Source organism: Crinia signifera, chromosome 2 (genome assembly GCF_055691185.1).
Source record: "Crinia signifera chromosome 2, ASM5569118v1, whole genome shotgun sequence".
In the NCBI taxonomy this organism is placed as follows: Eukaryota; Metazoa; Chordata; class Amphibia; order Anura; family Myobatrachidae; genus Crinia; species Crinia signifera.
The window spans coordinates 28022994-28037304 of record NC_139218.1 but is presented as its reverse complement, the minus strand read 5'-3'; the positions used below and the strand labels follow the sequence as shown (position 1 = coordinate 28037304).

Genomic DNA, 14311 nt, shown 5'->3' with positions numbered 1-14311 from the left:
GATGTTGTACATATACTTAATATGCTTAAAAAACATTAAACAAGGCTCAAAGAATACCATTTCCGGTATTTCATTCCCTACCATCCACTACGGCGTGGCGGGAGAATATAATAGTGTGCCGAGCGCAGTGAGGCACCTGGCCCGAAGCATGGCGATGTGCAGCGAGCAACACGAGGGGACACAGTACACTTAGACAGTGTCTATATATATGTGTGTGTGTGTGTGTGTGAACACCAACCGCATTGTATGTCATGCCGGAAGGATTCGTCAGAATACGTCTGGCGTTGCTTCCATTGCATGCTCACGGCGATGAAAGCTCTGTATTATCATCTTTATAATGTCAGCCTGGTAGTTAAAGCTCGGTCTGCGTTGCCATTCAAGTCTAACATCAGGGAAAGGTTACATAAAATTGCCTGCAAATGTGCAGATATATAGATTGTAGATGGCAGGCCCTGATATGTTGTCTTCACATTACTCCGTGGTAAAACCATTGTGATCTTTTGCTTTTCCCCCATTGATCTGTAAGCCCCATCGTATAGTGATGCATCAGCTGGTGGATAGAAGCGTCTGTTCTGTAACCTCTCTCTTCTGCTTCGCTGTCTACTGGAAACACATTTTACTTTCTCAGTTTAGTACATCTCCTCATTGCTAGTTTCCGGTGTTATGTATCAGGGTGCTTTTATTCATCCTAGCCATAGAAATGCAAATGTTAATTACTTTATGCAGGGGCATTAGTTCCTACCAGGTGCTCGGAGGCGACATAGATGTTAGCCCCCACCACCCAATATAATAATAAAAAGACATACTTTTTAGAATGCTTTCATGGCAAATGTTCTGCCACTATGCTCCGTCCGGGTCCACCCCTGAAATAACAGCAATCTCCCACTCTCCCTCATTAGTCTAGCAATCTCCCTCATGTCACCTAGCCCAAATTACAGTTACCTCCTCTCCTGCATTCTGCAGGAGACTCCCTGACATAGCAGCAATCTCCCTCTCTCCCTCATTAGTCTAACAATCTCCCTCATGTCATCTAGCCCACATTAAACATCACAGTTACCTCCCCTACTGCATTCTGCAGGAGACTCCCTGAAATAACAGCAATCTCCCACTCTCCCTCATTAGTCTAGCAATCTCCCTCATGTCACCTAGCCCACATTACAGTTACAGTACCTCCCCTCCTGCATTCTGCAGGAGACTCCCTGACATAGAAGCAATCTCCCTCTCTCCCTCATTAGTCTAGCAATCTCCCTCATGTCACCTAGCCCACATTACACTGTTACATCACAGTTACACTGGTGTCAGGTTTATCTGATGTGTGCTACAGTGTTAGTTTTGAGTTTTTATAGCGTCATAATCAGCCAATAATTCACGTTTGATGGTTTATGTTGCAGCTGATTGCAGGTTTATCCAGATGTATGTTTGAATCAAATGTAAACTGTAACAGATCCTGCCTTTGTATTCCTTAGCAGCCTCCAGTGCCAGCCTGCTAGCAGAAACACTGGCGCCATCTGGTGGTGTTTGCTTATATTTATTCTTCATTTTTAATACTGATATTTTTCCCTTTCATTTTTGATTGTATTACAATGTAAATGTTTATATTTCTATCACCATAATAATAGCCATGGTGGGGGACTTTTTCTGTTTTCACATTTCTGTAGACCAGTGGTCAGGGAACTCGGTCCTCATTACCCCACACAGTGCATGTTTTGCTGGTAACCCAGCAGGCGCACAGGTGCACTAATTACTCAGAGACACATTTTATAAGGTCCGCAGGTGGAGTTAATTATCTCACTTGTGATTCTATGAGGAGACCTGCAAAACATGCAGTGCGTGGGGTAATGAGGACCGAGTTCCCTGACCACTGCTGTAGACTGTTAACTGACAACCACAGATAAAAAGACCTACGTACATCTGTCTATATAATAATTTTCTGATGTGTGTGTCCCATCCCCAGCAGGCATACATAGAGGGAACCAGGTGCTCCTCAACCCGCGTGAGGCATGGGCGCAATCTGGGGTTGGGGGGATAAAAAGGTCTTCATTCATACACATCTCTCTCTGTGCCTGCGGGCCCCCTTCCCCTCTCTGCTCGCCCACCCCCCCTCTCTCTCTCTCTCTCTCTCTCACCTGTCTCTCTGCTCAACCTCTCTCACTCTCTGTGCCTGACCCCACCCCCACACTCCCCCTCTCTGTCTGCCTGACCCCCCCCTCTCTCACCCCTCTTCCTCTGTCTGATCCCCTCTTTGTGTGCCTAACCCCCTTCCCTCTCATCCCTCTCTCTCTCTGCCTGACCCCCTCTCTCCCTTTCTCTCTGTGCTAGGGATGGCCATCGACCATCGATGATTAGAAATCATTGGTTTATGGCCACTGTCTAATAGTTTTGACATTGATGGGGGAGAACCAGATGGTTTCTCACCATCGATATCAGAATTAACTGAATAGTTTTGTTTTTATTTTTTCATCAAGGGGCCGGGATGCGGAGCATAGCTCCGCCCCCAACAATGCAAAGCCCCGCCCCCATGTTTTGATTGGCCCACAGGCCAATCTTTCGAAGCAAATGGATGACCATTGATATGTAAAAACATTGATGGTCATTCATTGCATACTTATACACCATCGATGGCCAGTTGCACTTTTGCCATTGATGGCAACCATTGATGGCAAAGGCAACAATGGCCATCCCTACTCTGTGCATGACCCCCGTCTCTCTCTGCCCAACAATCCCTCTCTCTCTGCTCAACCCCCCCTCTCTCTCTATGGGGGGTATTCAAATGTTGGTCTGTTCTTCTTTTCAGGCCTATTCTCCCTTTTTTTTTCACAACATTTATATGTCGTGCAATATTTATATAGTTTGCTATTCAATTCTTCCCCGTCTTTTAAAAGTTGACAGTTTTTTTGAACATCTTTTACTGCACAGTCATTTTCAATGGGCGTCCTATTCAAATGTTTGGTGATAAGCAGGGCCGGTGCTAGGGTATCCGGCGCCCTCCTGCAAACCATACATTTTGCGCCCTTTCACATTGCCATTGCAACAAGCTGCAGCCCGATTGTGGGAGTGTATGCAACATGCGATCCTACTGTATGGAGGATCTCGGGTGCATGTACAGTACATGTATACGGCAATTCGTATTCGTATTGATGTACTATCAATACGAATACGAATTGCTGTATTTTCGGGATAGTAAATGTCAAAAATAAGTGTATTTCTGGATACAAATACTGTACACCTATTTTTTACAAATTTCCTTTAGTAACTTTCCCCCGACATGTCATCTAGGCATTCTCAGACAGCACTACATGCCTCAGCGCAAGTGTCTGTGAGGAAGAGGGGGCAGGTCGCAGGAGGAGGACAGTGTGTGCGCGGTGCAGGGAGCTGCTCAACCTCTCCATACTGCCGCCCGCTGTCAGACAGGCATGCAGGAGGCAGTGACAGTGAGGGCTGAGGCAGCTTTAGCAGAGCAGGCAGTGAGACAGCGCCTTTTCAGCATGGCGCCTCCCTGCTTTGCAGGAGCTGCTGAGTGGGTAGCGCCGGCCCTGGTGATAAGTTTCACGCATTTTACTAGTTGTCTAAACTTTCTTAATTTTCTCGTCATTTTATTCCCCTGGGTGTCGGGTGGTGATAAAAATGTTATTGTTTTTATTTTAATTTTTTTTAAATGAAAGTTTTATTTAATGAGATTTTTTTTATAAAGGGTTAAGGATAAACTTTAAAAAAAAAAATGCAATAGAGCAGGGGTTCTCAAACCTGGTCCTGCGGACCCCACACAACTCACATTTTCCAGGTCACCCAGCAGGTTCACAGGTGCACTCATTACTCATTAACACATTTTAAAAGATCCACAGTTAAAGCTAATTATCTCACTTGTGATTCTGTGAGGAGACCTGCAAAACATGCACTGTGTAGGGTCCTGTGGACCCAGGTCGAGAACCTGTGCAATAGAGTATAGGCACACATCCCCCTATAGAGTATAGGCACACATCCCCCCAGGGCCGGCCTTAGGCATAGGCACACTAGGCAATTGCCTAGGGCATTTGGAATTCCTAGGGGCATCAGCAGCTTCTGCTGATTAAAATGATATGCAGCATGCCTATATTGTGTGTGTGAGTGAGGCTATATCTGCATATGAAATAGTGTATTCATGGAAATCACTGTAACATAGCATTCCGTATGCAGGTACAGCCACAGTCGCACACACAATATAGGCATGCCGCATATCATTTTAATCATCGGAAGCTCCTTGTGTGTGCTGGTCATAACAATGCAAATAAGACGAATTTTCAGCAAAAAAGGCACCCAACGTTAGCAGAAGGGCCAGGAGCTGCATGGCCTATTGAGACAAGATGTATGAGGAAACATCTGAATCCAAGCAGAGGCAGAGGTCACAGTATTAGCGGCTGTGCGAGTGCGGTCTGCAGGTGGGTTGGTTGTGCAATAGTGTTCGGCATATGTGTAAGGGGCATTATGTGTGTCATGTATAAATGCATTAATAATGTGCGACATATGTGTAACAAGCATTATGTGTGTCATGTGTATAAGGGCATTAATAATGTGCGACATGTGTAATGGGCATTTTGTGTCTCATGTGTATAAGGGCATTAATAATGTGAAACATATGTGTAAGGGGCATTATGTGTGTCATGTGTATGAAGGGCATTAATAAAGGTTGGCATAATGTGTAAGGGGCATTATGGTTATAAGGACATAAATAATGTGTGTCATGTGTAAGGGGCATTACTGTGTGGTATTATCAGGGGTGCCGAGAGAAAGGGGTAGGGGGTACAAATTACCCAGGCCAAAGTCTGATGGAAGGGCCCACTGGGGGCCCCAGGCCCCCTCCCCTTAAGTGACAGCAGCAGCTGCAGCTCTTCTCCTCTGCCCAGCACACACTGCTTTGTGCTGGGTTGCAGTGTGGCCATGGAGGTGGTTAAAATACAATATTTTCTCAGGATTTTTTTCTAAGGGTATAATTTGATGAGTAATGTATATAAGGTAAAGTGGTACTACAATGTGATGTAACATGAATAAGGGACACTCTCACATAATATAATGTGAATAAAGTTGCACTACTGTGTGGCATAATTTGAATTTGGGGTAAAATTGTGTGGCCATGCCCCTTCCCAGCAAGAACGCACCCCTATTTGGGCTGCGCACCAAATGTGTGCACTGTTTCTATTTAAAATATTGCAGGTAGGAGCACCAAAATGATGACTGCTATGATGAGGGTTGATGGTGCTGGGAAAGGGGAGCAGTGTCAGAGGCGGAACTAGTGGCGGTGCTAGGGGGCACCAGCCAAAATCTTGCCTAGGGCATCATTTAGGCTAGGGCCGGCTCTGCATCCCCCTATAGAGTATAGGCACACATCCCCCTATAGAGTATAGGCACACCTCCCCTATAGGGTATAGGCACACCTCCCCCTATAGAGTATAGGCACACATCCCCCTATAGGGTATAGGCACACCTCCCCCTATAGAGTATAGGCACACATCCCCCTATAGAGTATAGGCACACCTCCCCCTATAGGGTATAGGCACACCTCCCCCTATAGAGTATAGGCACACATCCCCCTATAGAGTATAGGCACACATCCCCCTATAGAGTATAGGCACACATCCCCCTATAGAGTATAGGCACACCTCCCCCTATAGGGTATAGGCACACCTCCCCCTATAGAGTATAGGCACACCTCCCCCTATAGAGTATAGGCACACATCCCCCTATAGAGTATAGGCAAACATCCCCCTATAGAGTATAGGCACACATCCCCCTATAGGGTATAGGCACACCTCCCCCTATAGAGTATAGGCACACATCCCCCTATAGGGTATAGGCACACCTCCCCCTATAGAGTATAGGCACACATCCCCCTATAGAGTATAGGCACACCTCCCCCTATAGGGTATAGGCACACCTCCCCCTATAGAGTATAGGCACACCTCCCCCTATAGAGTATAGGCACACATCCCCCTATAGAGCATAGGCACACCTCCCCCTATAGGGTATAGGCACACCTCCCCCTATAGAGCATAGGCACACCTCCCCCTATAGGGTATAGGCACACCTCCCCCTATAGAGTATAGGCACACATCCCCCTATAGAGTATAGGCACACATCCCCCTATAGGGTATAGGCACACATCCCCCTATAGAGTATAGGCACACATCCCCCTATAGAGTATAGGCACACCTCCCCCTATAGGGTATAGGCACACCTCCCCCTATAGGGTATAGGCACACCTCCCCCTATAGGGTATAGGCACACCTCCCCCTATAGAGTATAGGCACACCTCCCCCTATAGGGTATAGGCACACCTCCCCCTATAGAGTATAGGCACACCTCCCCCTATAGAGTATAGACACACCTCCCCCCTATAGAGTATAGGCACACCGGCAAAACGCGCATGGGTCATTGGGTCGACCACTAAAGGTCAACAGGACTTAGGTCGACACTTGTAAGAGGCCAACATGGCTAAGATTGTCAGGGTCAAAAGGTCGACATATGCATTAGGTCGACAATGGGAAGGTCGACAGTCAAAAGGTTGACATGTCCCTAATGTTGACATACAGTAGTCGACATGGACACCAAAAAAGTGCCCTGCGTGTGCTCGCCATGCACTCAGCACACTTTTATATTCTCCCTCCACGCTCTAGTGCAGGGGTGGGGAACCTTTTTTTCTGGCAAGGGCCACTTGCAATGTAAAAAAAAATCCTTACAAATTCCCCTGCTTCACCCGTCCCATGCTGCTCCGGCGGCTGCCACTGAATAAGAGGGCTCTCGCGAGAACTCCCCCTTCCTGGACTCCCGAGCAAGCTGTCAGGCTAGTCAGACTGGCTACAGGGGCCGTTTATGGCCCGCGGGACAGGGTTCCCCATCTTGCTCCAGTGGATGGCAGGGCATGAAATACCACCTGCCGGCTCATGTCAGCTCAGAAAATCCATGAAAAACCCATGTTGACACTTTAACTAACTATTGACCTTCCCATTGTCGACCTAATGCTTGTGTTGAACTTTTCCATGTTGACCTAAGCCCTATCGACCTTCAGTGGTTGGCTCAATGCATGTTGGATCATCCCTGATGGGTCAGCGGCTGCTGGTTCTGGCTCCCTGCACAGTGCAGCGGCTCCTCTTCTCTCCTGCGGGTGGCAGGCTCCGTCTCCCTGCACACCGCAGCAGCTCCTCTTCTCTCCTGTGGGCGGCAGGCTCTGGCTCCCTGCACCATCAACTGACAATCAAAGTGCTCAACGCATTTCCCCAGTCTAGTAAGTGTCCGGCTTCCTCACTTGCTCCTGAGGAAGCCGGACACTTACTAGACTGGGGAAACGCGTTGAGCACTTTGATTGTCAGTTGACATGGACCTTTATTTTGGAGACCTACCCACTTCCAACCAAGAGCACACCACGCTGAACTGCATCTGAGAAACGCTGAGGCTGTGGGATAAAAGCACAATCCCTAATTAATCAGAGGTCAGGGTGAGCCGCATCACGGGAGTCCTGAGCTCTTGAAATCATAGAGCCCTGGGAAACACTGGTCTATCTAACCAAAAACCCTTGGATTACAAATTCCCTCTATTAACAACTGTGAGGAGGGCCAAGGATGGTAATGTTATATATCCCCGCACAACTGACATACTGTATGACTTTTAACCACTAATATACCATTAGAATTGAGAGACTGAGTCCCTATACATTTAATCTTCTCTTCCTTTTTTTTTAATCTTTTTTCATTTATATGTGTCATTTGTGAGGTGTCATTTTTATTGTGTATAGTAAAAACTATTAATTGATCTACCATCTTGTGTATATTATTCAGCCAGCGCCAGCACAAAAAAATTATTTATATTTTTTCTTTTTGTCAGGGATTGACTACCCCTAATTGCGCACCACACACAAACCTTTCTTCTTGTTTTTAGAATGGAGACAAACTTGTATGGCTGGGCAGAGCCTGGGCAGGGTAAAACAGGGTGGAACAAAATAAAGAATACAATGGCACACAAATAAAATATATGTAATCCGTGATATTAAAAATAAAAAGGGATAAAATGGGCATGTGATTAATACAGGAGAATAAATGGGTGTGATAATTTAGACAACTACAGCAGATTAGGCATCTAAAGAAGAAACATTTGAATAGCACACCCGACCATTACTTCAAAAGATGTCAGATGCGTGAATTTGAAAGGCGTGAAAAATATGACGCCCAAAAGTAAACCTTTGAATACCCCTCTATGTGTCTGATCCCTGTCTCTCATCCCTCTCTTTCTACCCAACCCCACTGTCTCTGTACTTGATTCCCCTCTCTCTCAACCGTCTCTTTCTCTCTGCGCCTGCCCCCCTATCACCCCCTTCTCACTCTATTTCCGACATTCTTTCTTTCTCCCAGACACCCTCTTTCCCTCACCCTCTCTCTCTCTATTCCTGACCCTCTCTCACCCCTTCTCTATCCCTGACACCCTTTCTCTCTCAACCCCTTCTATCGCTTCCCTCTCTTCCTGACAGTGGGCAGTATTCAATGAGGCTGATTCGCCATGTTTTATGGCGATTTTGTGCTATTTTCGTGCTGTACAGCGTTTTTGTTTTTTTGACTAAAATGGTGAATCGCCCTATTCAATGACCAGATGGCGAATACATTTCAAGGTTTTTATCGCCATGATTCACCGAGTAGCAATCGCTATCTTTTTATGGTGAAGTGGAATGTGAACTTTTAAAATAAAGTGTTTTGTTTTTTACATTTGGTGTAAAAAAATCAGGAATTTTATTCTGAGGAGGGGCATGCTACTTTTATTCATGTGCTGTAAGCACATGAATATATATATATATTTTTTTACACAGCAGCCAGCAGGGGGCCGGAGCCGAGCCGCTCATTAAATATTCATATATTTACTGCACCCGATCATTACATATGCACGATCGGGTGCAGTGAATACCCGGTCCCCTGTTGGCTATCCCACAAACGTTCTGGGGCAGGCAGGGAGACTTCCATCTCCCTGCCTGCCGCCGTCCTCAGGCTCCCTGCGGCATTGCCGCAGGAGTAAAAATTTGCCGGTCAGGGGCAGTGAGCCCCTGACTCTTTGAATACTGGAGCCGGCGAGGCTCTGGAACGCGGCGGGCAGTGGCGAATGTGCAGCGAATCCTAAAAGGTCAAAATTCTCATTGAATACTGCCCATTGTCTCTCTGTATCTTACCCCATTTCTCTTCCCTTTCTCTCTCTTATGGGAACTCTCTGTCTTACCGACCTCTCTCTATCCCTGACGCCCTCTCACCCTCTCCCTCTGTGTCTAACACTCTCTGAGTCCGATTTTTTTATATGCTGACAAATACACTGTAGTTTTATTTTACAAATAAATGATATGCCACTATGAAGCGCCACCCCCTGCATTTGGTTTTAGATTTGTGTGGGCTGCTGGAGGGGCCCCACTGCACTGCTTTGCCTGAGGGCCCATAATGGTGTTAAGATGGCCCTGCCTCCACTGCTGCACGCAGCCACCTCCTCCTCTCCTGGTGCTATTGATGCTGCTTTCTCCCCTCTGTCTCCATCCCTCCCTCCAGCAATTGCAATGTCCTGCCACGTCCTGTCAGCTGTGTTGCTAGGTGTGGTGGTGGCTGCACCACATGGCAGAGGTACAGGGCCGTCACCTCTGCCATGTGCGCTCACCCAGGGGAAATGCCCTTAGTGTGGGCAGGAAGGAGGACTGGCGCAAGGTGCTGCTGCTGCCAGGCCTGCCTGGGTGCACAGGCCATGCCAGTAGGAACACTGGCATATGTATGCATATATATCAATAAAGCCAGGGGACGGCTCAGCTGCATGCTTACACCATTTTATATAATGAGTAAATCCTCATTTTTTAGAAATACATCACATTATTAATCTGCATGCTGAGAATATACATATTTGTCTACTGTCGATGTTTCACCTGTTTTCTTTTTAGATCATGTTTTAAGTCTGTGAGCCATTTTGAGCAGTGGAACAAGATGGCCGCCTCCAGGGCTATTTCAGGCAAGTGTTGCAAATACCGCTGAACTTATTTTAAGTTACAATTTAAGCCTTAAATGAACAATAGCCATTTGTATATATTTAGTACATGGGCTAGATCTGGGAACACTTTCAGTCACCCTGTCACTGTATAATTAGCCGCTGGGGTGTGATCTACCCTTTAGCTGTACATTGACTTATTTTAAGCAATACCTTACACCTTTATTATGTCATTTGTCAAGAACAGACAAACTGTAAGAGTACCTTTATTACAGTTACTTAGATATTATTATATTAAAGTTTTACCAATATTACATTTAGATGCAACATTTGTACTGGACCAAAGCAACTAATCAGCATTTACGTTTGATCTGTGTAGTGCATTTACTTTGAAAGCCAGCATTTGATTGGTTGTTAATACTATCTTATTTTAATCTTAGTAAATGAGCACTATTGACTTTTGCAACATGTGTAATAGTTAATTAATGTCATTGATTTATTTTTCCGCTCTGTTCCAGCTCATCTCATCGAGTCAACTGATTTAGAATAGGACAAAAAGACATTTATCGCAGTCCCGTTTGGTGCGTTATTTGAACCCGTTACACAACATAATGTCATTTATAGCACCAAAACTTTTTTTTTTTTTATGTTATGAGCCTAGATTTACTGTCTGTGTTAAACTCCTAAACCACCTACGGCATAAAGGAAACCACATGACGATACCACAATACCAAAACTAGGTCTTCACACCTATAAGTACCCTGCCCGGCTCTGATCTACCAGCCCCTCTATGCAGCACACACTCATGCTTATCCAGAGGGAGTACTGTGTCATTTTGCAGAACATGAATTGTATGATCACACTGCGTGTGCACAGAATGGTTGAGGCACGCATATCAGGACTAAGTAAAAACCGGACATCAAACTCTGCATTCCGGAGCTTGTAGTGTCTGGTCCAGCATTCCGGGGTCAGTTGTGTACCCAGGTTTTGCATAAAATAGGCCCTGAACTTACCATTCATAAAAACAGATGTACTTATCTGAATCATCATTTTTGAGACACCAGTGAGGAAATGCTCTAGGGTCTGAGTTTGCTGAAGGAGCAATCCGTCCGATATCTCAGATGTTTTTGTTTGTTTTTTAAAGCGGCAATCATGATTGGCACTTAAAAAAATAGTCACAGATCATCCGGCATCCTGCTCCTCTCCCAATCTCAGTCCCTAGAACGTTTCCTCGCAGATGACCATATTTACAGCTATTTAATGGAAGATCCCAAAGAGATGGAAACCATTGAATCATAGAGTACCAAAGGGCCTGATTCGGCACCCCGGCGAATGCACCTCCCCAAATGCAATTCTAGATGAGTGGTCAAAAAAATGGAAGATGAGGTTCAATGTAGATAAATGTAAGGTTATGCACCTTGGGAGACACAACCAGTGTGCAGGTTACAACCTTAGTGGAGAGGAACTGGGTAATTCCATACTTGAAAAGGATCTAGGAGTCCAAATAGACAGCAATCTAGGATGTAGTGCCCATTGTAATGTAGCTACAAAAAAGGCCAACAAAATTCTGGCATGTATTAAGAGGGGAATGGAAACTAGGGACTCAATGGTAATTATGCCACTATATAAAGCATTGGTGAGACCTCACCTCGAGTACGGAGTGCAGTTCTGGGCCCCACACTATAAAAAGGACATCATAGAATTAGAAAAAGTCCAAAGGCGAGCAACAAAGCTTATTAGGGGAATGGAGAATTTAAGCTACGGGGAGAGATTAAGCAATTTGGGACTATTTACATTGGAAAAGAGACGTTTAAGGGGGGACATGCTCAACATGTACAAATATATCAGGGGCCAATATAAGGAACTGTCACACACCCTCTTTTCTACTAGAAAGGAATCTAGGACACGAGTATACATACATGAGTATAGATTAGAAGAAAAAAAGATTTCATTCAGCTAGTAGAAAGAATTTCTTTACGGTCAGAACAGTCAAACTCTGGAACTCTTTTCCCAGAGAGGTGGTAACGGCTGGCTCATTACATGCGTTCAAGGCAAAGTTGGACAAACATTTACTGGATAAAAACATCCATGGGTACAAATAAGAAATATAATCTGTCTGTAAAATATCAGAACCTACCAAATCAGCAATGGATATCTATACCAAGTTGAACTAGACGCAAGTCTTTTTTCAGCCTTACCTACTATGTAACTATGTAACTATGAAACTATGAAAGCGTTTCGTCTATGACAATGAGCTGTCGGTATGACTTCATCAGGGGTAATTCCTATAAACCTTTGCCATCCAGAAGGTGGACCTCATAGTTTCTGTTTTGAGAAGTGGCGACCCCCAAAGTGACAGAACATTGCTCTTTTTAATCCCATTTAAAACAGATGAATATTAATCTGATTTTCAAGGGATTTCGTACCCAGAAGCTTTCATTAACTCCCAAGCGCTTTCATTTGACCCGACCAGACAGCTCTTTCAGAATGCAGACCCCGGGTTTCTCCATATATTGCTACTAATATTGTTACATTGGCAGGAACAACATCTTGGCAGCTGGCTCCAACTATATTAAAGCATAGCAATTTCCATACTGTATTTAAGCTTTGCCCTTCATTCATTCCACCGACGACAAGCTGCACGCTCGCGGCATGAGGCTACATTATGTTTTAGCTGAATTAAACTTTGCCTAGTAACTGATCACTAAATCAGTGAAAAGGTAATAAAGTGATTGAATTAATTTACATAAATTGCTGCCTTCAGAAAGCAGAGGTTGTAAGCATGGCAGTTGCCATGGGAACCTGGACATGATTTAGAATAAAATATAGACTAAAGTCATGGCAATAAAGTGTAATTCCGACTCTCCTAATCTCTTTCGCCACATTGACTGAGTCATAAAGAATCCAAAATATTTTATTGAAGGGATCACTGGGGATAGAGACGCAAGATGGGGAACTGTTTTAGCAGATCTTACTACATCAACATAACATACTACAAAATAGCTTCTGGGTGATGTAATCATAATCGGTGCTGGTGATTGGCTGTTGCCCCATCCATGCTCTCTCAAAGCCACACAGTAATATCCCCAATTCATATTATCAGGGCCGGATTATAATGGGGGCACAAGGGTTCAGTGCCCCTGGACCCCCCCTCTAGCTAGGGGCCCCCTGTGGTTGGCATGTTTTTTTTTTTTTTTAGTTAAAGGTTTTGTGCATGGGAGTGGGGTAGTGCTGTAGCTTCACCTATCTGCCAATGTGACAATGATTAATGGTGCTGAGCATCGGGAGCCAAGTGTGCAGTGCATTACTGGGAGTTGACTAAGTCCCATGACACTTTGCACCAGAGGGCAGAGGCTGAGACGTTTGTGCTGAGCTCTGATTGGTGGAGCTCATTACATGCTTCTCAGGCCCATGGATAACAGCAGCAGCAGCAGCCTAGTCATGGGAGGGTTTTTAATCAGAGGCAGCACTGGGGCTGTGAGGTCTACCACAGAGTAAGATGCAGAGGGACAAACACAGGCTTTTCATGTGGTATGTATGTATGTATGTATGTATGTATGTATGTATAGAAAAATGGGGTACCCCTTCAATGCGCTAATGACTATATGATACGGCAGCAACTCAATTTGTCCTCCCTGTTAGTGGAGGAAAGAGAGGGGAATGGAAAAAAGTGGAAAAAGAGTGCGCCACTGGTAAATATCACCACCACAACCGCTGTAATAATTTACAGAGTCATAAAATTTAGTACATTTTAATACAAAATCAAATAAAAACAATTGGTAAAAGATTTTGTCTTGCAATTCATCAATTTCATATGACGGAAGTGTCTTGTTAGATTTCACATAGGACAGAAAACACCCAACGCGTTTCGTCAACAAGTGACTTCCTCAGGGGTAACAGTTCAATATGCAGATCTTTTTAGCACTGGATGCGCAATTAGCGTATACCAGTGTCCTATCGATATTACAAGTACAGGGATCCCCAGTGGATCCTAATGGAATGCACAATAAGCAGTATCCAAATGGAATCAAAAAATTTTCTAAAAAAATCAGGTAATCCGGCAGGAACAAGAGCAGGCAAGATTTTCCCAAACGCCTTCAGTGTAGTTAGCATGTCATCCACGGGATGACAGACTGGCATCCTGCTAACTACACTGAAGGCGTTTGGGAAAATCTTGCCTGCTCTTGTTCCTGCCGGATTACCTGATTTTTTTAGAAAAAATTTTGATTCCATTTGGATACTGCTTATTGTGCATTCCATTAGGATCCACTGGGGATCCCTGTACTTGTAATATCGATAGGACACTGGTATACGCTAATTGCGCATCCAGTGCTAAAAAGATCTG

General features: G+C 44.9%; 1 long non-coding RNA gene across 1 annotated transcript in view; it reads left to right on the top strand.

Moving 5' to 3' along the window:
* Positions 1 to 13529, top strand: part of LOC146058708 (uncharacterized) — a 34041-nt gene extending 20512 nt beyond the window's left edge. Inside the window, exon 3 of the long non-coding RNA XR_014469908.1 lies at positions 9923 to 13529. This is a non-coding gene — a long non-coding RNA (uncharacterized LOC146058708). The remainder of the gene's footprint in view (positions 1 to 9922) is intronic.
* Positions 13530 to 14311: the final 782 nt, after the last annotated feature.